At 45.7% G+C, this 27,036-nt stretch overlaps 1 protein-coding gene across 2 annotated transcripts in view; it reads left to right on the top strand.

Moving 5' to 3' along the window:
• The window catches only part of ARPC1B (actin related protein 2/3 complex subunit 1B), a 151,197-nt gene that overhangs the window by 31,467 nt on the left and 92,694 nt on the right, over window positions 1-27,036 (top strand). The gene's annotated exons all lie outside the window — the stretch shown is intronic.

Raw genomic sequence — 27,036 nt, 5'->3', positions numbered from 1 at the left:
GAAAGGTGAGTGATAATGTTTTACATGAGGCTGAGGCACTACTGAGTCAACTTTTTTAGTTTCACATCAGGTCAGTCAGACGCATGGTTTCTCACTGACCGGTCACTCTTCCATTGCTCCTTAGTATTTAGGTACCGGTATGTGTATGAGCCAGCCAGACCAAGTATTTTTAACTGATTAGCAATGTTTTACTAAAGAGCTATAAAACTAGTGGTGCAGATCAGAGATTTGTGCAAGATATTGCTCTGTTTGGTGCAAAAGAGTGGACTGGCAAAGGCACATAGGTTTGTTTTACTCTAATATAATATTTTTTGGGCTGGTAGCATAGCATTGAAATTATTAGTGCTGGACACATACACATACAGGATTAGTGTGGGAGAAAATGTTTATTACAGAAAAAAACGTGTTTTACGTATAGTTCTTGTTGTGCAGGCATGCATGTAACATTGCATTGTGTGAGTGTTAAATACACCTAGTCTTTTTAGTGTGATGACTCCAATGTGAAAAGAGAAATGCCTGGGCACCAATCCAATTTCCACAATTTATTGGCCTTCAAAAGACTAAGTTACATCACAGTGGTGGGTACTGTTGAATGGTTGGCCGTTGTCTCTGGAATTATTGTGATGATTGTGTGTTAAAGGAAAAGCATTTTCCCGATCTAATTAACCAGTTCAGGTTCCAGGACATAGATTCTATGGCCAAGAAAATCCTCAATGGGTCCTTGGACATAGACTAAATGCCCTGTACTGAAAAGTGTTGTGCTTGTACATGTGCATGCTCTTGTGGGTACTGGATCAATAGAAACAGTTTCAGATGGGCACATGCAAACAGGTACAGGTCTGTGAAATGCAAGATGGCATTCCTCAATCAATGTAAAATACATGTCCCAGTCCACATACTGGGCCATATTCAGTAACATGTTTTCCTAAGTTCTCTCCTAAGTGATATTTCCACACTTTATCAATAAGGGCTGGTGCACACCAAGAGCGCTTCTGAGCGCTTTTAAAATTGTCAGCACTTTACAAAGCTCTTGGCTAATGTATTTGAATGGGATGGAACATATCAGAGCGATGTGATTCTCTCCCAAATGCAAACACGGGTCCTGCAGCATTTCTGCTGATTTCTGAGGCAATTAAGCCTCAGTATAGGAAAGTGGAAAATCGCTCTGAAAAGCGCTAGATCAGAGCAATTTTCCAAGTGTTTTTGTTACAGCTGTTCAGTTATAGCTCTTCTGTAACAAAACATAAAAAATGCTACACCAAAACGCTCCAAAAATCGATAGGCATGATTAGAAAATGGCTAGGCACATGACTAGAAAAGTAACTTCAAAAAGCGCTGAGCGTTTGTGGTTATGCTAGCGCTTTTTGGTGTGCACTTTATGCCAGCAACAAGCAGGAAAAGAATACATTTTGTCTCTACCTTTTCACATACTTTTTGGTACTTTTCATTTGCAGAGTGCTGAAAAGTTATTTTAGACAGAAGATGAGAAATGATCTCCTTGGATAAATCTTAGGGAAAAATTGAATTGAATAGGCGCCACTGAGTGAATAATGTTCAAATGTTTATTCCATAATGCAAGAAGGTGCGTAATATCCAACAATTGTTTTTGTGCCACGCAATGTTCTCTTTGTCAAGGTACAGTAAACCAAACATGTGTACGTGGTCTGCAGTAATGCTCATGTAAACAAGGATTTGCAGATCCAATCAGATGGCCTGTAGAATTGGAAGATTGCTGCTATACTTACGGTAATGCTGGGAATACACCATGAGATTTCTTGGCAGATAGATGGTTCGCTAGATAGTTTCCGACAGGTCCAATCTGATTTTCAAATCGTTTTTCTGATCGATTTCTCATAGAAGTGAATGGAAATTGATCAGAATGATCGACAATCGATCGGAAAAACGATTGGACAGTATATCTGCTGAGAAATCTCATAGTGCATTCCCAGCATAAGAGCAGCAATCATTCAGTAAATACAAATATTTACCAAGTAGCTCCTCTCACTTTTTCTGTAGGAGTGTGATCTGCATACATACAAAAAAAGGTGCCTGGAAATTTGGGTACCCAATAATGCTGATAGTAAAATAATGGTATTTAATAACAATGTTTTACTATTAAAGTGTAAAATATTGGTATTAAATACCAATATTTTACTATAACTAAACCTAACCCTGCTTTCACACAAAACCCTCCCACCTGACACCTAACCTTACACCCCACCCGCACACATCCCCTGCCTGCCTAATTCCTAAACCTAAATAGTGTTTTTTTTCTTTGTTGTATCAATCTGTTAAATCCTGCCTAGGTCATTAACCCCTAGCCTAAGTAAGCCCTACCTGGCATCCTAAGCCCTTATAAGCCCTGATTAATCCATGCCTATCAACCCTCCCTCCACTAGTGTTTTTAAACTGTTAATGCCTTATTAACTACTTCATCTCCATTTTGCTTTTTTTTCATCTTCTTTATTAAAAAATATACATATGGTTCAATTGATTCTGTCCAGGAATCCATTTATCTATTGTTTTGGTCTATTGATCCTACCAATATATTGATTGATTAACAAATGGTGAAGAGGTGTGTGCCACTCTGCAAATCACCAGCAGCAGCAAGGAGGAATCTTGCAGTCAGTGGATGCAGATCAAAGACGCTGAAACACATTGCAACTCTGTAGGACCGTCATTAAAGTGGGACAGAGTTTGCAGTGGGATCTAATCTTGTGTCGCTACACCTGTCTTCAGCAGTGACAGTCACTCTGAGGGTGAGGGGCCATCAGATCACAGAGGAGGAAGTACAACAGGTAGAGGTGGTAGTCTGGGTGCTGAGAGAGACCTCCAAAACTACAAGTGTGCATTTTGGGGATAATGGTCCTTGTGACGCCGGGCGACACCCAGTCGGCCAAAACGCGATTGCGGTCGGTTAGCGACGCAGATCGTTAAACCAAGATTTGATGTGTAGTATCCCTCTGCCTAGGAACGGCTGGGGGATTTGTCTTGGCTGAGTGAAAGCCTGGGAGGAGGTGTTAATTAGCTTGGACATATTCCCTGTGGAAGGCAGAATAACCTGGAGGCATTAACTGCCCTTTCTGTTCTGGGAACCAGGTGACACCTAGATGTTAATTAGCCAGCAATGAGCCCACTCTGCCTTTTGGGAAAAGACAGGATGAGCTCACAGCAGGGGGCTATTCAAAAACCTGCTTTGCCCTAGACTGGCCGGAGCCATATAGGCAGAATAAGAAAGCATGGAGTTTAGAATTTTGAGCATGTTTAAGCAATACCGTTCAGGGGAGAATGTGAAAGTTATATCATTCTGCTGGTCCGGATCTTGTGAGTATTTTGATATTAAATTTAGGCCACTGGCATAACCAGAACTCTGGGAATTCCACCGTTTTTTAACCGGGCATGCAAACATGCCCAAGTTTGATATCATATTAATCGGTAGGTTCTGGGGATCGAGAATATGTAATTATTATTTGTGTGCCGGCCGCGCAGGTCTGTCTAGAGAAGTGTCAGGGTTATGAGGGCTTGTGGAGGCCCCTGCCCCAGATGTGATTACCATAGTCCGGCCTGGGGGCCGACTCTGGAAGCCCGCCTCTGAACTCGGCTCCATTAAAAGTGAATGAGCTGCCCGGGCAAATTATTCCTCCATTTTCCATCTTCCTGAACACACGGCCACCGTGAGGAACAAGTGGTGGCCATCTTGCCGGAACTGAACAAAGGACATCCTCCATGTTTTGTGGATTTTAAATCTTGCTGAACTTTGAGTTCATCTCTGGAACAAAGAACTTTGCGAACTTGAAACCGTTTTGCTTGGACTTGATGATTTTCCCACAAAAGGACATATTTCCACAAACCCTAAGTAGTTTCTCCCTTTTATTTTTCATACTGGCTATTACTGTTTTAATAATTGTTTATTTTAATAATTGTCTGTATATATTAATTATTTATATTGCTTTCAATAAACCGACGCTATCGTCAGTTGTTGTTGTAGCTACCCTACTATTCAGCACGCACACAACTGAACCAGACCTCTGAAGAGACGTTACTATTGTTTGTTGTTGGCTAGACAGAATACAGCGTGTTTTAACCGTTTTATTCGCAGGACCAGTCAGTCAGTAAATCGGGTCCACTGGCCCATACCAGTGGTGGTGGCAGATACCCTGGAATCGTGTGTAGGTTGTAATTACCCATATCTCACAGGCTCCCTTCTGGTTTGTCTGCGGTTTGTCCCAACGGTTCCTGCGCATTGACTGCGACCAAAGTTTGCACGATCCGTGCGCTGGCACCGTTTGGAAGGCCATTTGCGGTCTGACCACCAGGGCTCCTGTGACAGTGTTTGGCAGCGGTTGGGACCTGTGTTGTGCTGAAAGTATCTAAGATAGCGCTAGCGCTATGCAGAAACGAACTAATTCGTTGGTGTAGCTGGAAGGCAATATATTTTTTATATATACAGAGAGACTGTGTAGCCAGTACCCCTCCCCAAAAGTTTTATTTTATTTGGCATGGAAATGTCCGGGAACTACAAGCTCATGGTCGTATCAGACCTGGAAAATCTTTGTCAGCTGCGGGGCATTGACACCCTCCGCAAGAACAAACAGGACATGGTAAATGACTTGTTTCAATGGGATACCCAGCAACCGCGGGGGTTGGACGTGTCTGCTGAGGTAGACGCCGACCCATCTGACTCAAATGGAGGGGAACCAGAGACTGAGAATCCTGACCGTACAGAGATTGTGCATCCTGAGGGCCCTGCAATTACAGTTACACAGGAGGCTGTCAGTGTGGTCCCCAACCCCAGAGTTTCTGAAAGTACTCGCCCGGAACTGGCCAGTACGGGACTGTCCATGGGTGCTGACCCGGTAATGCAGCAGGCATTACGAAAGCTGATGGAGACTGACCTGGACAAGTACCTGCAGTATATGGCGGAGCAAAAGCGAGAGGAACGCCAATCTGCAGAACGCAAGGCTGCTGCTGCAGCTGCAGGACGCCACGTGGAGAGGGATGCCGCTGAGCGAGAACGGGAGCGCCAACGACAGCATGAGCTAAACATGGCAAAAGTGCAACAGGCCAGCCGGACTTCTTCGCCCAGCCTCCCTGCTGAAGGAGCTGCATCACCCGTAAGTGCAAAATTTTAATTTGCTAATATTGAGAAAGACATAGACATTGACTTGTTTTTGCGATCTTTTCAAAAAGCATGCCGTCAGTATCGTCTGTCCCAAGACCAGTGGGCCAGGCACCTGACACCTTTGCTGCGCTACAAGGCGCTTGATGCTTTCGCAGAATTGCCTGCGGAGAAGGATAATGATTATGCTGCTATAAAAGACGCTATCATTACTAAGTACCAGCTGACGCCAGAAGCCTATCGAAAAAAGTTCAGGGCCTGGCAGAAAAAGTCTTCTGATTCGTACCGAGATGTGGTCAGCAGCTTGCTCACCACACTCCGCCAGTGGACTCTAGGCCTCACCAAAGGGTCTTATGATGTCCTGGAGGACTTGATAGTCCTAGAACAATTTCTGAACATTTGCCCTGCTGATGTATGACAATTTGTGCTAGAGCGCAAGCCGGCGTCAGCAACTGTCGCTGCAGACCTCACTGAGACTTTTGCGACTACCCGGGTGCCTGATGCACGCAGAACCGCACCATCCAGCTGGAGGGGAGGTCAGTCCAATACCTCGGCAGACTCTCCTGCCCCTGTGAGCCATCGGCCACAGAGGCCACTCAGCACAGCTGCTGCACCCAGGCCTGCAGCCCCTGGAGAGGTCACCTGTCACTACTGCCGCCAGCCTGGACACATGAAATTCGACTGTCCGGAGTGGAGACAGACACCACCAGCACCTGCAGCACCTGTATCTCACCCACAGCAGAGGCAACCAGCCAGCGAACCACAGCCTGGATCATCAGATTTTGCCCTGTTTGCCCGCGGAAAGGAAATCCGCGACCGAACCGACCAGCAGCAACTTGTTAGAGTGAACGACAAAGTTGTCACCGGATTCCAGGACACCGGAGCTGACATCACGTTAGTTCACTCACACCTTGTGCCAAAGGAGAGCATCAGCTCCAGCCGATCCCTTGCCCTTACTGGAGTAGAGAGCACCCTTTTTCACATAGCCCACGCGAGAGTGAAGCTGGATTGGGGAGGAGGGGTCCAAGAAAGGGTTTTTGGGGTTGTGAAGGATCTCCCAGTCCCTGTGTTGCTGGGGACTGATTTGGGCAAGCTTGTGTCCTACTACGAACCTGCCACGACAGCCTTGTCGCTCACGGAAGGAGATGGACTCTCCACCCACCACCAGGTACTTTATACACTTGGGGGAGCACCAGGGGGAGGTGGGTTGAATGTGCCTAGTTCAAGGGTACCCGGTTCAATAGGGCCTGCTTCAAAGGCACCTGAGTTTGATGTACAGACTGTCTGTTGTGATGATGATGTAACTGTACCTGAGTTTACTGTACAACCTGTCTGTAATGAAAAAATGTCTATACCTGTCAATGTCATTAATGCATGCAACGATGATTCGAGTAATGCCCGTCTGTGCCCTTCTGAAGGTGTACCTGTGCTAGCAGTACCGCGCAGCTGTACCGCTCAGAACCCGAGCTCAGAACAGGTGGAGGGGGCTCCTCCCCCTCCTCTGACCGCAGGGATGAGACCTTTCAGCCGCTGGCCTCGTGTGACATGAGCAAGTTGGCTGAAACTGACAGCGTCCTCACAGCAGCACTACAAAGCGACCCAAGCCTGGAGGTGCTCAGGCAGCAAGCCGCTGAGCCCCTCGCAGACATGGCCGTTTTCACGGTGTACTGGGAAGGTGGGAGACTGTACAGCGAGTCTGTACAGCCCCCTACAGGTAGATCACATGCGAATACCAAATGGCTTGTGGTCCCGAGTGCGTTCAGGGGACATGTGCTGAAATCCGCATCATGCTAATCCTCTGACAGGGCACTCAGGTGTCCGCAGGACACTTGCCTGTATTCGGAAACAGTTTCATCGGCCCGGGATGAACAGGGATGTAGCCAAATACTGCAAAGCATGTGCCGTCTGTCAGGAGCGGGGGAGGTCCAGGGATTCCCGCGGGGTTCCCTTAGGTCCACAGCCACTTCGCAGGGAACCTCTGCGGTGGCTGGCTGTTGACCTACCCAAACCACTGCCCGTTGTCAGCACTCCTGGCAGACACCACATCCGACCGCAGTGGCGCAAACGCCTTGTCCAGAACGGTCCAGGTCGGGTCAAACCTGAGGGTAGCAGACCGCGACCTGTCCAGGGGAACCGAGCCGCAGGCGCCAATGGGTTTTCCCGCCGTGCCGGCAGCTCGAGACCCGTCAGCCAGGTTGGCTGACACGAAGCGGGCAGCCGACCCCGGAATGCTGATGGGCTGTCCCGGTGTCACGGGGAACTAGACCCAACAGCGCCAATGGCTGCTACGGAGGATGTCTTGGTGACACCCCCCTACACAGCGTCAGGAGGGGGAGGTGTGACGCCGGGCGACTCTCAGTCGGCCAAAACGTGATTGCGGTCTGTTAGCGATGCAGATCGTTAAACCAAGATTTGATGTGTAGTATCCCTCTGCCTAGGAACAGCTGGGGGATTTGTCTTGGCTGAGTGAAAGCCTGGGGGGAGGTGTTAATTAGCTTGGACATATTCCCTGTGGAAGGCAGAAAAACCTGGAGGCATTAACTCCCCTTTCTGTTCTGGGAACCAGGTGACACCTAGATGTTAATTAGCCAGCAAAGAGCCCACTCTGCCTTTTGGGAAAAGACAGGATGAGCTCACAGCAGGGGGCTATTCAAAAACCTGCTTTGCCCTAGACTGGCAGAATAAGAAAGCATGGAGTTTAGGATTTTGAGCATGTTTAAGCAATACCGTTCAGGGGAGAAATGTGAAAGTTATATCATTCTGCTGGTCTGGATCTTGTGAGTATTTTGATATTAAATTTGGGCCACTGGCATAACCAGAACTCTGGGAATTCCACCGTTTTTTAACCGGGCATGCAAACATGCCCAAGTTTGATATCATATTAATCGGTAGGTTCTGGGGATCGAGAATATGTAATTATTATTTGTGTGCCGGCCGCGCAGGTCTGTCTAGAGAAGTGTCAGGGTTATGAGGGCTTGTGGAGGCCCCTGCCCCAGATGTGATTACCATAGTCCGGCCTGGGGGCCGACTCTGGAAGCCCGCCTCTGAACTCAGCTCCATTAAAAGTGAATGAGCTGCCCGGGCAAATTATTCCTCCATTTTCCATCTTCCTGAACACACGGCCACCATGAGGAACAAGTGGTGGCCATCTTGCCGGAACTGAACAAAGGACATCCTCCATGTTGTGTGGATTTTAAATCTTGCTGAACTTTGAGTTCATCTCTGGAACAAAGAACTTTGCGAACTTGAAACCGTTTTGCTTGGACTTTATGATTTTCCCACAAAAGGACATATTTCCACAAATTCTAAGTATTTTCTCCCTTTTATTTTTCATACTGGCTATTACTGTTTTAATAATTGTTGATTTTAATAATTGTCTGTATATATTAATTATTTATATTGCTTTCAATAAACCGATGCTATCGTCAGTTGTTGTTCTAGCTACCCTACTATTCAGCACGCACACAACTGAACCAAACCTCTGAAGAGACGTTACTATTGTTTGTTGTTGGCTAGACAGAATACAGCGTGTTTTAACCGTTTTATTCGCAGGACCAGTCAGTCAGTAAATCGGGTTCACTGGCCCATACCAGTGGTGGTGGCAGATACCCTGGAATCGTGTGTAGGTTGTAATTACCCATATCTCACAGGCTCCCTTCTGGTTTGTCTGCGGTTTGTCCCAACGGTTCCTGCGCATTGACTGCGACCAGAGTTCGCACGATCCGTGCGCTGGCACCGTTTGGAAGGCCATTTGCGGTCTGACCACCAGGGCTCCTGTGACAGTCCTGTACATGAGCAGTTAGTAATAAAATTAGGCATATCTGGTATCCCTGTAATTGTGAGAAACTAATGAATACATTTTCTATTGTTTTAGTAGAAAAGCCACCTATTAGAATAAAAATGTTTAGTAACTGTCAGGATCTCTCCTGTAGCATGTTCTGTCGGTTGCAGTGGAACTCCTGTGGCAACCTGTGTAGCCTCTTCCATTACCCAGCTACATAGTATTGTTGCTCTCGGTGGTAGGTCTGCTTTCTGCATCAGTTTGTATGCTTTCTCGCCTAAGTCCTATTAGGGCCAGCTAGTGGTGTGCCAGGCAGGAACAGGTTGAGGGTCAGCTAGTGGCGTGCCAGGCAGGGTCAGCTGGTGAAGACCGAGCCCTTCAGTCTTGAGCATACACGCTGACTCAGAAAGTATACCCCCCAAGCATTACATTATGTCAGGCCAGACACAAACCCACATGGAGGAGGGCTCTGACACAGTGAGTTATGGTTCTTTGTTTTTCAAAGAATTGAAAAGCTTGACTGTGAAACAGAAAGCAATTTTTTTGCCAGAATTGGTTAGATTTTTGTTAAACCCAGATTTTCAGGCTACACCTTTTACTACCTGGGCTGATCAGATAGTTTACACTCTGTTCAAATGCAAACTTTTTGAATGGGCACTTGATGCTTTGGATCACACTACTCTAAGAGAAAAGCCCATAGAATTCTTGACTTTTGTGATTCATAACTGGCTAAGAATATCCCCATTACCATATCCTCTCAATGAACTCCTGATCGCTAGTCAATCAAATATGTCTTCAGCAGCTTTTAAAAACAATCTGTATGCAAGCAATTCCACTAAAAGTATTGTTCCATCTTTGAAGTCACAGTCACCCAGTGCAGCAACGTCTAAAGTCTTGAATAGAGCTAAACATAAACATTGCAGAAAATGTTCACAACCAGCAGTGTCATTGCCCATAGCAACTGCGCATCAGACCCATAGTCAGACTCTGTCATTAGCAGATAATGAAATTCAATTGTCATTCATGGAAGTCAAATGGACTTATGAAGCTACCAGTGAACTCTCCTTGCTAGCCCGGGAGGATAAAGATTTTTGTTTAAAAGAATTGTCTGAATATTCTTATGAGGAAATATTACAGTATTGAGTATTGAGCAAATGAATTTTCTTTGTGCAGCAAGGAGAATTTGCATATTCTGCAGTGCAACAATTGTTGCAGGTTCTGCAAATTCTTAAAAATAGGAAATACCCTAGTAATGATCCAGTTAGTCAAGTTGATTCTCTGTCAAGCGTATCCAAGTCAAGTCCACTCCTGCTAGCTTCCTGCAGACTGTTCAAGCTGTAAATTATGTCCAGAATAATTGTTTAGTTCCTGACAAGAATGAATGGGATCCTCCGTTAGAAAAATGGGAAATTGAAGCTCTGATTTATGATCTGGAGAATGATTGAGAATATTTCTATGAATTTTACACTGCTAAGCGTGACATAATTTTGCATGCATGCATAGGGCTTGATTCACAAAGCGGTGCTAACTGTTTAGCACAGGTGTGCTAAATAGTTAGCACGTGAAGTGCCGTTCGCGGACTTTTGCGCGCTCAAAGTGCCGCGATTCGCGCGATCGCAGACTTTTGCACGCACAATTTGCCGCAAATTGCGTGCAAAAGTCAGCGATCGCGCGAATCGCGGCACTTTGCACGCGCAAAAGTCCGCAAACGGCACTTCACATGCTAACTGCTTAGCACACCTGTGCTAAACAGTTTGCACGGCTTTGTGAATCAACCCCATTGAGTCTGCTTTTTCTTTGATTGAAATGAATCTGTGTGTGCATAAGTTTGTGATTCCTCTAACTGATGTCAGTGTGTGCAACACTCAGTAACCAATGTTGATTATGTCTCTCCGTTGCCCCTAGCAATGACATCACCTGCTAGCCTTGTTCCCCTACAACCAAGAAGAGATGCGCACCTTGCTTCTCTAACTTGTTATAATGGAGGCAAGAAGTCTTTATTGACTTTCTTGCAGAATTGCAAAATTTTGAATCCATGTCCTTTCTTCAGATCAGCTATAGCATTTAAGCAGTCCTGGTTTATTATCTTATACCTGCTTGATAGCAAGATGAGAACTTGGGCTGAGGAAGTTGAAGATGAAAATGAGGAGATCTTGTATAAAACCCTGGAATTTGTTAAATTGATCGCAAAGTGTTTTGTGAAAAAATATAAACAAATTCCTTCTGATTTGTTTTCTGCATCCTGCAAGTAAAGTGATCCAGCAGATACCAATAGATGCACTCCATCTGTTGCTGACTGCTTCAGTCCTACAGATTCTGAGTCTCAGAAACCCTGTTTGGGAAATTTTGAACCCAAGCATCTGAATGTTCCAACATTATACATTCTGTGCTCTGGGGCTCCTGTTTCAACACCTTTCTCTAGTTCAGTGAATGATTCAGTGCCTTTGTTATGTGAACCAGAAATCACAGAATCATTGCCTTATCCAGAAAATGTTCCAGTAAATTCGCCCTGTACCATGAATTACTCAGTAATTCTGTTCAATGAAGCTTAGGTCACAGAATCATTATACTGTCCAACAGGTGCTTCTATGGTTCTGCCCTGCAACCTGGATTGTTCGGTGATCCTGTCCAGTGAAGCTGAAGTCGCAGAGTCTTTAGCTTCACTCTGTACTTTGGATGTTTCAAGATCCCTAGCAGATGACTCAGAGGCTCTGCTTACTTCAGTTGGTATTGCAGTAATATTCACCAGTTTAGCAGCTGTCTTAGAATTACAGTCCAGTCTAGTTACGTTTGATGAATCTCTGTCCAGTGAAACAGAAGCCATTGAAGCATGGTCCTCTTCAGCAAGTGTTTTAGGTGGCTTACCCTGTACACAGTATGATTTAGCTAATATTGTTGAATCCCTGACCCTGTCTGATGTTGTAGCAGCAAGGGAACTCCAGCCCTGTCCTCTGAATGTTGCAGAAGTCTTGCCCTGTAACATGGATAATTCTGACTCTCTGGTAAAAATAATAGAATTCTCAACATTTCAGTCCTGTTTAGTGAGTGTTCCTGAAGTCCTGCCTTGTATCTTGGAAAATTCTGGTTCTCTGTCCAGTGTGGCAGAGGTTCCAGAGTCCCTCAGTCTTGCCCAGTTCAGTGGGGGTTGCTGTAATACTGACTTGTTTGGCAGCTCTTTTGGAGCTCCAATCCAGTATAGTTAACGATGAATCTCTGTTCAGTTCAGAGGAAGTTGTGTAGAATCGGTCTAGTTCAGTGCATACATCAGATTTGTCCTGTCCTGTTAATACCCCTGAACATGACTTGTTAATAACCTTGGTTGAATCAGTGACATCTAAGTCTGATTCTGCATTCTTTAGTGAGAGTCCAGTAACTGTGAAGTCTGATCATGATGGATTTCTGCCCTGTTCTGGTTTCGGTCCTATTATGACTGACTCTGAGGTCCGCAGTTCCTTGACATGCCCAGAAGTTTCTCTTATACTAGTGTGCCCAGATGTGCTCTGGGTGCCAGTATGCCCAAGTGTGTCTTGTGTGTACTCAGATGCTTCCTTGGTGGTGACATGTCCTGATATTGCCAGTCTGCCTGCATGCCCAGAGATGGTTCTGGTCCCTAAAAGCCCGGATCTCAATGTTTGTCCTTGTAACCCTGACTCTAGAATTGTCCTAGGTTCCATAGGGGTTCTTGATAGTTCTCCATGTGAGCCTAAAGGGCATTCTAACCTCTTGGCACCTCCATGGAGCTTCAAAGTGTTCTGGGAGATTTCTGAGGAAACTTGTCCTGGTGCCTTGGACTGGTTCGACAGTAGGTACTGTGTTGGTAAGGACAGTTCCGGTGGGCATTGTATTAAAAAGGTTTTGCATTTTTGGACAGCCCCTGGATGGTGATGGGTATCGCTCGGAGAGTTTCGGGGTGCTTTTTTTGAAAATCACAGTTCTGATGGGTATCAAACTGAGGCTTGCAGTACTAATGGGCATGGTTCTGGAGGTTCTGGTTACGATTGGTTTGGTCTTGGTGTGATTGATTCTGGAATTTGCTCTTGTTGGGCTGTCCCGACCTTCATGAGTTATCAGTCAGATCAGTTTGCTGGATTTTCTGCATCTGATTTTCTGGTTTGGGTAGTTCAGGAGAATTATGCCAGTTTCTATATTTCTATTAGGAGGGGGGTACTGTCAGGATCTCTCCTGTAGCATGTTCTGTCGGTTGCAGATCTACTGCAACCGAGCAGTTCTGACTTATCTGCTTGCATTCGGTTGCGCATTCGCAATAAGTCTCATTGTCATTTGCAATCACTCTGCAGTTCAGAGCAGCTCAGGATGCTGTCATGAATCCTCCTATTGCTTGCTGCACTTGAACTGCAGCCAGATAGCCTTGGATTTCCTACATGCATATTGTCACTGAAGCACTCACCCTCTCTGTTGTTTGTTGTTTGAAATAACCTGGCCTCCTATAATCAGACCATTTAGACCACAAGGAACTTGTCTCCTGAGAGCTGAGTAGGGAGTCTAGGGACAGTCAAAAACTTTTCAACCTATGTCTAATACCTTATGTGCCTGTGGACATGCAGTATCAGTCATTGGAACGATGGTGAGAGAGCAGAGAGCAATTTTTCCTACGGTCCCTGCCTCTGTTCTGCATCATGCTGTGTACATTTACCAGATGCCACCCTCTAATTGCTCTCTAATTACAGCTACCTTGAAGCCTATGCTGCACATTGCTGCATACAACATCTGGCCCTGGTTGCTATTCCTGCACTACTGCTACCCCAGAATCAGAAAACATCATCCAAACATGAACATTTTATTAGGGTGTGCCAACTCAGGACTAGCGTCCCCTGCACTTTTCCTTTCTAACTATGATCCAACTACCAATTTCTACATCCTGCACTGTTTGTAGTTCATCTTTCTCTACACTGAACCTGGTCAGTACCCAGTCAGCACAAGGCCATTTTTTCTTAAAAGCTGCTCGGTTAGCTCCTAGACATCATTTTCTAACAGTGGGTGTGCACTATGAGATATGTTAAAGAATTGTTATCTACCTAGTATCAATCACTTGCCATGCTATCCACTCGATATTAGATCAGATCTCAGCAAAGGTCTGATTTAAAATATTTTGTACCACTGCTCAATATCAATATCAACCATGATAAAAATATCAGTTGTTTTCCCACCGTTTCACTTTATCCACTCATTATTAGATCACATCTAAGCAAATTAGATCTCAGCAAAACTAGATTCACCACAAGTAGTTTGTACTATGAATGTAATTTTTTTACTTCCCAGAATTGCAGTATTAGGCACGCTAAAGCCCACAGCAATATCCAAGTTGGCTGTTTTATTACAGCTCAAAGGTGTAATACATTTATGTAAATACAAAAATAAAAAAATCCTTCTGCAAGTTACACACATTCAAACGGAAAACTACTGTTTTTATTAGAAACTGAGGCAGGATATGGTTTGAGAGTATGAGTTGTCTTATTGCATTGCAGACAGGACAGGACATTGTTTATGTGAAATATATTTATTTTTCACCTTATTAGATTCTCCATTTATTTTGATGAGTCATTCTGTCTGGCAATTAGAATTTGGGTGTTAGGCAGATAGGAAGTCTAACTTGACTTCTTGAATATTGCTAAGAAATTTGCAGAAACAGGAAGTAAACTTCATTACTTAAAAAGGACATACTGTATTCTGTAAATGACTCCAGGTACCACAGCATACTGCACACATAATTCGGTAAAACAAACCTACAGAGCAAACTGAATGTAAACTGTCCTGTAAAAATACTTAAGCTGGCAGTTTCAGTTGCCTGATATGCATAACATGTACATTGGTAGAAGACCCAGTGATTAGTATAGCTTCTGTTGCACTCAGTTCAAGAACACTGGCTAAAGAAATCCATAGACATTGAGATGAAAGAGTTCCAGAAGAACATGGTCAACCAGTGGCATAGCTAAGGAGCTGTGGGCCCTGATGCAAGGTTTACATTGTGCCTCCCCAAGCGCTCTCTACATAACAATTGATATGGCACACCAAAACCTGCCGAGGACAACCACAGTGTCAGAAGTGCAAGGAGGGGATGGGGAACAGTTTGTTAAAGTGAACCTTAAGTCAGAAAAAAAAAATGAGTTTTACTCACCTGGGGCTTCTACCAGCTCCCTGCAGCAGTCCTGTGCCCTCGCAGCCACTCACTAATCCTCTGGGCCACGCATGTTTAAATGATTACAGGCCTGTTGCGCTGACATCACTGGTCATGAAAGCATTTGAAAAACTGATAATGACTTATCTGAAATCCATCACAGATCCCCTGCTGGACTCTTTGCAATTTGCCTACAGGCCTAACAGATCCGCAGACGATGCCGTGAACATGTGTATGCATTATGTACTACAGCATTTAGATATCCCAGGAACCTACACCAGGATTTTATTTATAGATTTCAGCTCTGCATTTAATACCATAATTCCATCACTGCTGCACAGCAAGCTCTCCCAGCTACATATACCTGAATCCCTCTGCAAATGGATAACCGACTTCTTAACCGACAGAAGACAGCGTGTTAGACTTGGTAAACTCACATCAAGCTCTCTGACAGTCAGTACTGGTGCACCCCAGGGCTGTGTGCTTTCCCCACTGCTGTACTCACTTTACACCAATGACTGCATCTCCACAGATCCATCTGTTAAGGTTCTGAAGTTTGCAGACGACACAACAGTTGTTGGTCTCATTCAAAACGGGGATGAGTCTGCATACAGGCATGTGGTGGGACAGCTTTCCTCCTGGTGCAGCAGCAACAACTTGGAACTAAATGCTCTCAAAACCATGGAGATGATAATAGACTTTAGGAGATCTCCCCCCCAGCACCTCCCCTTAACCATAAATGGATCCACAATAACCTAAGTAGAGTCATTCAAGTTTCTTGGGTCCACGATCTCAAACGACTTAAAATGGGACAACAACACTGCCACTATTGTCAAGAAAGCACAACAGAGAATGTACCATCTACGGCAGCTGAAAAAGTTTGGCCTACCTCAAAATCTAATGGTGCAGTTCTACACTCCAATCATCGAATCAACCATAACATCATCTATGACTGTATGGTTCGGCTCCTGCTCAGCATTAGAAAAGGGGAGGCTGCAGCGCATCATCCGATCAGCGGAAAGGATAATTGGCTGTAGCTTACCTTCCCTGCAGGATCTTTACACTAGCAGGTGCAGAAAGAGAGCAACCAAAATTGCCTCTGACCCCTCTCACCCAGCTCACTCCATCTTCCAGCGCATGCCTTCAGGAGTAAGATTCCGGTCAATCGCTACCAAAACCTCTAGACACAGGAACAGTTTTTTTCCTCAAGCGGTAGCCATACTTAATGCTGAACCACGTTAGAGCTGCTAGGACTGAAAGTAATCAGCACAGAACTAAACATGAACAATTCTCACATTGCTTACTGCCACTATACTTATAATGTCCTTAACTTGTAATATTCACACTGTCTGTCCTTGTATTGTTTTTGTTTGTGTTTGTTAAGCAACTGCCAAGACAAATTCCTTGTAGGTGCAAACTTACTTGGCGAAAATAAATTGATTCTGATTCTGATTCTGATAGCTTTTTCCGCATTGCCGACTGTAATTAGCGCTATTGCGGGCTGCAACGCGTACAAAAATACGCGTTGCCACATATCTATGCGTTCGTAATGCGGCAACGCGTATTTTTTTATGCGTTGCGGCCCGCAATAGCGCTAATTACAGTCGGCAATGCGGAAAAAGCTACGCGTGGCCAGTCCTGACGGGCCTGTCGGCAAAAACGAAACTAGCTGGTAGTGGGGGACCAGAAGATTAGTGAGTGGCTGCGAGGGCGCAGGGGGCTGGTAGAAGCCCCAGGTGAGTAAAACTCATTTTTTTTTCTGGCTTAAGTGTCTCTTTAATGATTACTACTAATAAAATCATCTATAGAAGTGATTGTTACCAGCATAGGACCAATAGAGAGCTAATACTGTTGTTGAGGGTGGGCCCCTCTGGCCCAAGGGCCCTGATGCGGTCGCTACCTCTGCACCCCCTATTGCTACATCACTGTGGTCAATTACAAATCAGATCAACAATAAGCCACAAGCAAATCTGAGATCATAGTTACGGGTGATTTAAATTATCCTCAGTCCAGATGGAAGAAAAGCCACGAGCAGAATCTTCTCCCAGACCGTGTCCAAGGTAGGCCAAAGTAAAACCGTCACACATTTAGCTATCATTCCTGTGAATACCCTTCAAAGTAAGGACAATATGTAAGTAGACAGGGTTGGCTTTAGGTTTTACAATGCCCTTGGCAAAACTTGACTTTGGTGCTCTCCCCCCTCAGGATTTTGACCCACACATGGGGTCATTAAAAATGATAATTTGACAATTGAGCAGATTGGGGCATATTCACCAAATAGAGGTAAAATTGTCATGCGCATGAAGCACTCTACAATTACAGAGTTACTTACTCCAGTTGCATAGTGTGTTTTGCAACTTGAAACCAGGCTGTCAGTAAACAACATCCTGAACCCTCTACAATCTGGCTTTAAGAAACACCACAGCTGTGAAACAGCCCTCATCCAAGTCGGCAAGGGACAGAGGGGAATGCTCCATCCTAATCCTGTTGGATCTCTCAGCGGCTTTTGATACAGTTGACCATGAAATCCTGCTTAACAGACTGCAGGAGTACTGTGGCATCAGTGGATCAGTCCTCCAGTGGTTCAGATCATTCCTGACTGACAGAACACATATAATGTCCAAACCTGCACCTCTACAATTCGGAGTGCCACAAGGATCAATCCTATCGACCCTCTGCTGTTTGCAATCTACATGTAGCCAGTCGGTACACTTATCCTATGTCATGGCCTGACGTACCACTGCTACGCCGATGACACACAGCTATACCTGTCCTTCAAACCTGGTGGAACAGACCCTACCCCAAAAATAAACTTTTGCTTAGCTGAGCTACAGGCTTGGATGAATGATAACTGGTTGAAACTGAATGCTGACGAAACTGAGGTCCTGTTTGTGTAAAGCCAGCACTCGCCATCAAAACAGCTCTATCCTAAAGCAACACCAATCAGGATTGGGAATTCAGACATAAACAGCTCCAACCTTGTGCGCAGCCTTGGCGTACTAATCGATGGGGAATTGAGTTTCAGAAACCAAATTTCATCTGTAGTTAAATCTTCCTTCTTTCATCTGAAGAACATTGCAAAGATTAAACATCTGATTCCCCCAGAGGATCTTCCAACCCTAGTCCACGCCTTCATCACATCACGGCTGGACTACTGCAATGCCCTTTATGCTGGCCTCCCCAAAAAGGACCTGCGTCGCCTGCAATTAGTGCAGAATGCTGCTGCCAGATTGCTAACAAACCAGCCTCGCCACTGTCATATTACACCGACCCTTCGCTCACTGCACTGGCTACCAGTAGAATGGAGAATACTCTTCAAGATTGGACTGCTGACATTCAAATCCCTGCACACACTGGGCCCCGGACACATGAAGGACCTGCTGACGCTGCACCACACCTCTCACAACCTCAGATCAGCAAGTTTTATAAACTTGGTCACTCCCAGAGTGCACCTCAAAAAATCTGGAGATAGAGCCTTCTGTCATGCTGCCCCTAGTCTTTGGAACTCCCTGCCACACCCAGTAAAGACAGCACCATCCCTGGAGCTATTCAAATCCAGACTGAAAAGCCACCTGTTTAGCCTGAGATTTCCAGACTTATAAAATTCTTCCTGTGTACCACGATGGTCGGAGCCATGCTTAGGCGCTTTGAGTCCCATGGGAGAAAAGCGCTTTACAAATGTTATTTGTTGTTGTTGTACACTAGCAACACGCTCATTACTTGGATGACATGGGCTGCGCTAACACGCAACTGGTATACCAAATGCAGCCTGTGCATGGCAATTTTAATGCTGGTGAATGTGCTCCATTGTATTTTTGCTTACTCAGAGATTTAGCCGAGAAATGTTTCTGTATATCACTTGTGCCCCAAATTGTTGTCCTAACAATCGATGCATGGTTGCTAAGGGTAACAGTTACTGTATGTGTGTGCGCGCACCTTTATTGAGGGTCTGGGGGGAAGGGGTGAGGGCTAGTCTGAGGGTGCTATGAAATGAATGAGAAAAATGGGGGTTGCTGATGGGCTGTAGGGGACAGTGTGGATGCAAAGTTGTGAGTGGGCCGAGAGAGGTTCTTAATGAGGGCCAAAAAGGGTGAGACTGCTGCCATTAAGGGTGCAGGGGGTGGCTGGGGAAAGAAAACGGGGCTTATGGAGGGTTGAGGAAGGTAGAGATTGAGGCATCTGGGGACGGATGGGTTTTTTTTTAATGCACAGTCACATGCATATGCCTGTTTGGGCGGAGATTTGCAATGGATTGGGGTGGGGCTTCACAGCAGTTTGGGGACAGAGCTTCATGGCAGTTTTGATAACGAATGCCTCTGCCAAGAATCCAGCATGTGTACAACAGTTCCCAATGACCCTGGTGAATCAATTTGGTAGAGCATCGGCTCAGAGAATTGTGTTCCCCACTTACCCGCTACCACCACGTGACGTCACTCCCACCACTGACTAAGCGTCTGTACAACCTATGTGTAATGATCGGTGTAACACAGAGAGGGTCTGATTATTGGTGATCTGCAGTATCACCAAGAATACAGATATATACCCGATTATTGATGATCTGCAGTATCACCGATAATCAGATATATTACTAACCTCTGGACACCTGAGAGATATGAGTGTTTGGTGCAACAGTAATACTCTGAGAACAATACCAGGAGGACAGGTACAAGGCAGTAAGGAATACTGCTGGAGTAGTATCTTTCCACAACCTGAGACTCTCCCGTGGGGAGGAGTCAGACTGGGAGAGGGAAGGACCAGAGCGTGAGTGACACCAATAGAAGGATGCCACTGACTGATCTGTGAACTATCTCTTAACTGTGGAGATAGCTCTCAAGGTCGGACAAGCCAGGTCGGCAACACACTGACATACAAGGTACAAAGACAGGAGGCTGATTTGGTAATCCTTAGGCAAGCAGGGTTTTGGCAACAGAGTATCAGATATAGCGAAGTACCAAATCAGTGAACAGAAGAGTGGTCAGGAAAGCAGAAGGTCATAACAGATAATAAACAATGCCTAGTCTTGGGTGTGAGCTCCGTGATCATCAACACCCTGGAACTAGTCTGAAGTATAACAGAATGGTAACACAAGTCCCTACTCTTTGGGTGTGAGGTCCTTGATCATCAACACCCTGGAACTAGTCTGAAGTATAACAGAATGATAACACAGATTCCTAATCTTTGGGTGTGAGGTCCTTGATCATCAACACCCTGGGACTAGTCTGAAGTATAACAGAATGATAACACAGATTCCTAATCTTTGGGTGTGAGGTCCTTGATCATCAACACCCTGGGACTAGTCTGAAGTATAACAGAATGATAACACAGATTCCTAATCTTTGGGTGTGAGGTCCTTGATCATCAACACCCTGGGACTAGTCTGAAGTATAACAGAATGATAACACAGATTCTGACAATAAGGTCTGAGTGCTTCCACGTAGTGATCGCAACGGCAGACAACCAGTGAATGACCAGCACCCAGTATATATAGCCCAGCGCTCTCCAGTGCCTCCCCTAAGTGCTGGACCAATGGGAACTGGTACAATCGTCAGCTGACCGGCTTGGTCAGCTGACTCCCTTCTGGCTGTCATAAAAGTTCTGCCTCTCAACGCGCGCGCGCGTCCTTCTGAACCTGCGTGGACTATCAGTCCCAGCCACACCAGACATGTCTTGCGTACCACCCGCCGCACTGGACGCGGAATCCGCCGCACCGCTATCAAGGCATGCAGCGGTTTCTCCGCGTTCGGCCATACTAGCAGATGTAGGCCCACGCGTGCAGACCGCGCGTTGGACGCGGAAACAGTCGCCTTACTCTGAGCGCACGCGGCGGCTCTTCCGCGTTTTCTCACAGTACCCCCCCCCCCCCCCCCTGAGGAGTGGACTCCGGACAGCTCCTATCCGGTTTCTCAGGATATAGGGAGTGGAATTCCCTCTTCAATTCATCCGCATGCATGCGGCACTCAGGTACCCATGTTCTTTCCTCAATGCCATAACCCTTCCAGTGAACCAAATACTGTACCGAATTCTGTACAATACGTGAGTCTAAAATCTTTTCCACTTCATACTCAGGTTGGTCATCCACCATCACAGGAGGAGGAGGAGTGGAATATACCTGCACTGCTGGCTTAAGCAGGGATACATGGAATGATCTCACACCCCGCATACTGGCAGGAAAATCAATGGCATAAGTAACATTGTTGATTTTCCTGGTTACAGGAAAGGGACCCACGAATCTGGGTCCTAGCTTGGGTGAAGGCTGTTTTAGGGCCAAATGACGAGTGGACACCCAGACCAAGTCTCCTGGCTGAAACTTCCACTCTATGGAACATTTCTTGTCAGCTTGTCCTTTCTCACTCTGGAAAGCCTTCTCTAGATTCTTTTTTTACCATTCCCCAAATGTTTTTAAATGACTTTTGCCAAGCCTCCAGAGCTGGAAACGGAGTAGAGGCCACTGGCAATGGGGAGAACCTAGGCAACCTTCCTGTTACCACCTGAAATGGAGAGAATCCAGAAGAAGAGCTTTTCAAATTATTGTGTGCAAATTCTGCGAACGGCAAAAACTTGACCCAATCAGTCTGTGCATCTGCCACATAACATCTTAAAAATTGTTCCAGAGATTAATTAATTCTCTCGGTCTGACCATTGGTCTGTGGGTGGTAGCCCGACGAAAATGAAAGTTCCATGCCCAACTGATGATAGAATGCCCTCCAAAATTTGGAAACAAATTGGACTCCCCGATCTGACACTATATTCTCCGGAATACCGTGTAGCCGGAAAATATGCAGGATGAAAAGATCGGCCAATTCCTGGGCCGAGGGGAGTCCTTTCAGGGGCACGAAATGGGCCATTTTACTGAATCTGTCGACTACCACCCAAATGACCGACATGCCCTCAGACCTCGGGAGTTCGCCCACAAAATCCATGGACAAATGGGTCCACGGTTTACTCGGGGTGGGTAAAGGCTGCAATGTTCCCACAGGTGCCTGACGGGAGGGTTTACTTCTAGCACACACTGCACATTCTCTCACATACTCTTTGCAGTCAGTTGCCAATGAAGGCCACCATGCACACCTAGCCACAAGGTCCTGTGTTCTGGTGGCACCAGGATGTCCAGCATTTTTGTGGGAGTGGAACATCTGCAAAATCTGGAGACGGAATGGCAACGGTACAAACATGACCCCTTCAGGCTTTCCCTCAGGGACATCCTGTTGGAAAGGACTTAAGGTTTCAGTCCAGTTCCTCCAGGTCTCTGTGGCTGCCAACACCACTTTCTGTGGGAGAATAGTCTCTGGGTCTGAGGGCTGTGCTGTCTCTGGCTCGAAACATCTGGCTAAAGCGTCTGCTTCAACGTTTTTACTACCCGGGGTATACGTGATTATAAATCTGAATCTCGAGAAAAACAGTGACCACGAGCCTGTCGGGGACTCAATCTCTTAGCCCCCTCGATGTATTCCAAATTCTTGTGATCAGTGTAAACTGTAATCGTATGTTCTGCTCCCTCTAGCCAATGACGCCATTCTTCAAAGGCCAATTTAATGGCTAGGAGCTCCCTGTTGCCTATATCGTAGTTCTTTTCTGCGGGTGAAAATCTACGAGAGAAATAGGCACACGGGTGTAAACCCTGCAACCCAGAACGCTGAGACAGCACAGCCCCTACCCCAACCTCTGAGGCATTTACCTCCACAATAAAGGGATAGGAGATGTCAACGTGTCTTAAAATGGGTGCAGTACAAAACAATTCCTTCAGGGTGGAGAAAGCAGCAAGGGCCTCGGAGGACCAGTGGTTATTATCTGCCCCTTTCTTTGTGAGACTGGTAAGGGGTGCGATGACTGTGGAGTACCCCTTTATGAACCTTCTATAGTAGTTAGCAAACCCTAAGAATCTCTGGAGAGCCTTCAGACCCACAGGCTGAGGCCACTCCAGAACAGCAGAGACCTTGGCAGGGTCCATAGAAAGGCTCGAGGTAGAAATAATGTACCCCAGAAAGGTGACAGATGTTGCCTCAAAAATGCATTTCTCCAATTTGGTGTATAACATGTTTTGTCTTAGCTTGTGCAACACAAACCTGACATGATCCCTATGCTCCGAGAGGTTGGCTGAGAAGATTAGCATATCATCCAAATATACCAGGACAAATTTGCCCAAAACCTCTCTGAACACCTCATTAATGAGTTCCTGAAAGACGGCCGGGGCGTTACACAACCCGAAGGGCATCACCAGGTACTCGTAGTGCCCATCGGGTGTGTTAAAGGCCGTCTTCCATTCATCGCCCTCTCTGATCCGTACCAGGTTGTATGCACCCCGCAAATCCAATTTTGAGAAAATCTTAGCATTGGTGACCTGAGTAAATAAATCGTCTATCAAAGGCAATGGATAGCGATTTTTTACTGAGATTTTATTCAGGCCCCGATAATCAATGCACGGACGAAGGCCTCCGTCTTTTTTCTTAACAAAAAAAGAAACCTGCAGCAGCAGGCGACCGGGAAGGACGAATGAACCCTTTAGCTAAGTTTTCACGGATGTATTCCTGCATGGCCAACTTTTCGGGCCCAGATAAATTGTAGAGATGACCTCTAGGGGGCATACAACCAGACCGGAGATCAATCGGAAAATCGAAAGGGCGGTGTGGAGGAAGTTTATCGGCCGATTTAGGACAAAACACATCCGCAAACTCAGAATACTGATCTGGCAATCCTTCCACATGAATCTTGGTCTCACCTAAGGTTACCTTCGCTAAACAATGATGAAAACACTGGGAAGACCAGCTCGTTAGCTGACCAGTAGCCCAGTTAATCTGAGGTGAGTGAAGTTGTAACCAAGGCATGCCAAGAATGATTGTGGAGGTTGTCATACGCAACACAAAAAAAAACAAATTTTCCCTATGCAACACCTCGATAGTGACCCCTACTTCTGGAGTCTGTGACAGAGGACTGTTACTCTGCAGAGGGGAATCATCTACTGCAGTAACCTGTATCTGAGGTTCTACCGGGGTGACCGGAATACCCAATTTTTTTGCAAATTTAAAATCCATAAAATTTGCTGCTGAGCCTGAGTCAATGAAGGCTTCAGTGACTTCAGACTTATCTCCCCATGAAATGGTACAGGGAAGAAGCAAACGTTTATCATCTAGGGGTAGCAATTGCTTGCCTAGGGTATTACCCCCGACTACACCTAGGCAGTAGCGTTTCCGCTCCACTTGAGACAACTTTGACCGACCAATCTGCATTGGCTCTGGTGGAGGTGAAGCGGGTGGAAGTGGAGTTACTGGGGGAGCAGCGTGGGACATCATTCTTACATGATTTTTACCCCGGGTCTGTCTCTGATATCGCAGCTGGCGATCTATCCTGATGGCCGATGAAATGGCTTCATCGATGGACTTAGGTTCCAGCTGACTTAACATAAGATCGGAGACCTCGTCTGACAACCCTGATAATCTTCCACCGGACTCTTGCCTTGACGTAAAATTTTGAGCTTCCGCTCGGAAGTCGGGGCAATGTCTGGATCGTCGTAAATTATAGCCATAGCTTTAAAAAATTCCTCTACAGAGGTTAGGGCCTGGTGACTGGTGGGAAGGCTATACGCCCAGGTCTGAGAATCGCCAGATAACAAGGTTTTAATAAAGGTAACCCTTTGGGCCACAGTTCCTGAAGAATTAGGTCTTAACTCAAAGTATGATAACACTCTACTTCTAAAATTTCGGAAGTCAGATCTGTGACTAGAAAATTTTTCAGGTAGAGGCAAACGTATGTCTGTGCTAGGAGGAGATCGCACTAGTTTATAGCTGATTGAAGTTCCTGAATAGACCCAAATAGCTGGTTGATCTGGGTCTGTTGGTTCAAACCTGCCCCGGAAAGATTGTTTACAGCGGCGGTCAGGACTTCGACATGACTATACAGTGCGTCCATTTGGGTTTGGTCTGCCGTTCTGTAATGATCGGTGTAACACAGAGAGGGTCTGATTATTGGTGATCTGCAGTATCACCAAGAATACAGATATATACCCGATTATTGATGATCTGCAGTATCACCGATAATCAGATATATTACTAACCTCTGGACACCTGAGAGATATGAGTGTTTGGTGCAACAGTAATACTTTGAGAACAATACCAGGAGGACAGGTACAAGGCAGTAAGGAATACTGCTGGAGTAGTATCTTTCCACAGCCTGAGACTCTCCCGTGGGGAGGAGTCAGACTGGGAGAGGGAAGGACCAGAGCGTGAGTGACACCAATAGAAGGATGCCACTGACTGATCTGTGAACTATCTCTTAACTGTGAAGATAGCTCTCAAGGTCGGACAAGCCAGGTCGGCAACACACTGACATACAAGGTACAAAGACAGGAGGCTGATTTGGTAATCCTTAGGCAAGCAGGGTTTTGGCAACAGAGTATCAGATATAGCGAAGTACCAAATCAGTGAACAGAAGAGTGGTCCGGAAAGCAGAAGGTCATAACAGATAATAAACAATGCCTAGTCTTGGGTGTGAGCTCCGTGATCATCAACACCCTGGAACTAGTCTGAAGTATAACAGAATGGTAACACAAGTCCCTAATCTTTGGGTGTGAGGTCCTTGATCATCAACACCCTGGAACTAGGCTGAAGTATAACAGAATGATAACACAGATTCCTACTCTTTGGGTATGAGGTCCTTGATCATCAACACCATGGGACTAGTCTGAAGTATAACAGAAAGATAACACAGATTCTGACAATAAGGTCTGAGTGCTTCCACGTAGTGATCGCAACGGCAGACAACCAGTGAATGACCAGCACCCAGTATATATAGCCCAGCGCTCTCCAGCGCCTCCCCTAAGTGCTGGACCAATGGGAACTGGTACAATCGTCAGCTGACCGGCTTGGTCAGCTGACTCCCTTCTGGCTGTCATAAAAGTTCTGCCTCTCAACGCGCGTGCGCGTCCTTCTGAACCTGTGTGGACTATCAGTCCCAGCCACACCAGACATGTCTTGCGTACCACCCACCGCGCTGGACGCGGAATCCGCCGCACCGCTATCAAGGCATGCGGCGGTTTCTCCGCGTTCGGCCATACTAGCAGGGATCAGGTGCCAATCTCTGCTGAGTGACATGCATTGTACATCCCTTTGATTGGTTTGAAGTGGGAGGAGTATTGCACATATATATGTTGTGTATTTCACTGTGAACTTGTACTATGATTAACCACTTTACCCCCAGCGGTGCGGAATTCTCCGTCCCTTTTTCCCCCCTGTTAACACCAAGGGACGGAGAAATCCGCACCTGACGCCGTTGTCCGCGCTCCCGCTCGCTCGTCCGCGCGCCCCCGCGCTCGTGCACGCTGCCGCCCACTCACCCGGAGATCAATGAACGAGAAAAACCTTTCCCGTTCGTTGATCTCTGCCCCCCGCAATGATCAGCTGCTTCTACGAGAAGCAGCGATCATTGTGAGAAAAAAACAGTTTCCCAGCCTCCTAACCCTTCCTGCAAGCGTACTTCCTGTACTCTTGAAGGTCGCGTAAACAAAAAGTTACTGTGGCCATCTTGTGGCCAAATAGTAAAACTACACCCTAAAGCATTTTTCATATACAAATAGATTACTTTTACACTAAAAATTAACTCATTACCTTCTACACTCCCTAATTTTTTGTTTTTTGTAATTAAAAATAAAAATAAAAAAAATTACAATTCAAAAAAATACATAAATAGTTACCTTAGGGACTGAACTTTTTAAATATTTATGTCAAGAGGGTATAACACTGTTACTTTATAAACTATGGGCTTGTAATTAGGGATGGACGCAAAACTGAAACAAATGCACCTTTATTTCCAAATAAAATATTGGCGCCAAACATTGTGATAGGGACATCATTTAAACGGTTTTATAACCGGGAAAAAAGGGCAAATACATTTCATGGGTTTTAATTAAAGTAGCATGCATTATTTAAAAACTATGAAGGCCAAAAACTGAAAAATAATACATTTTTTCCCACATCTTTTTATATTTTCCCATTAAAACACATTTAAAAT

This window comes from Hyperolius riggenbachi, chromosome 7 (assembly GCF_040937935.1).
Source record: "Hyperolius riggenbachi isolate aHypRig1 chromosome 7, aHypRig1.pri, whole genome shotgun sequence".
Classification (NCBI taxonomy): domain Eukaryota; kingdom Metazoa; phylum Chordata; class Amphibia; order Anura; family Hyperoliidae; genus Hyperolius; species Hyperolius riggenbachi.
This window is presented reverse-complemented; position numbering and strand designations above follow the sequence as displayed.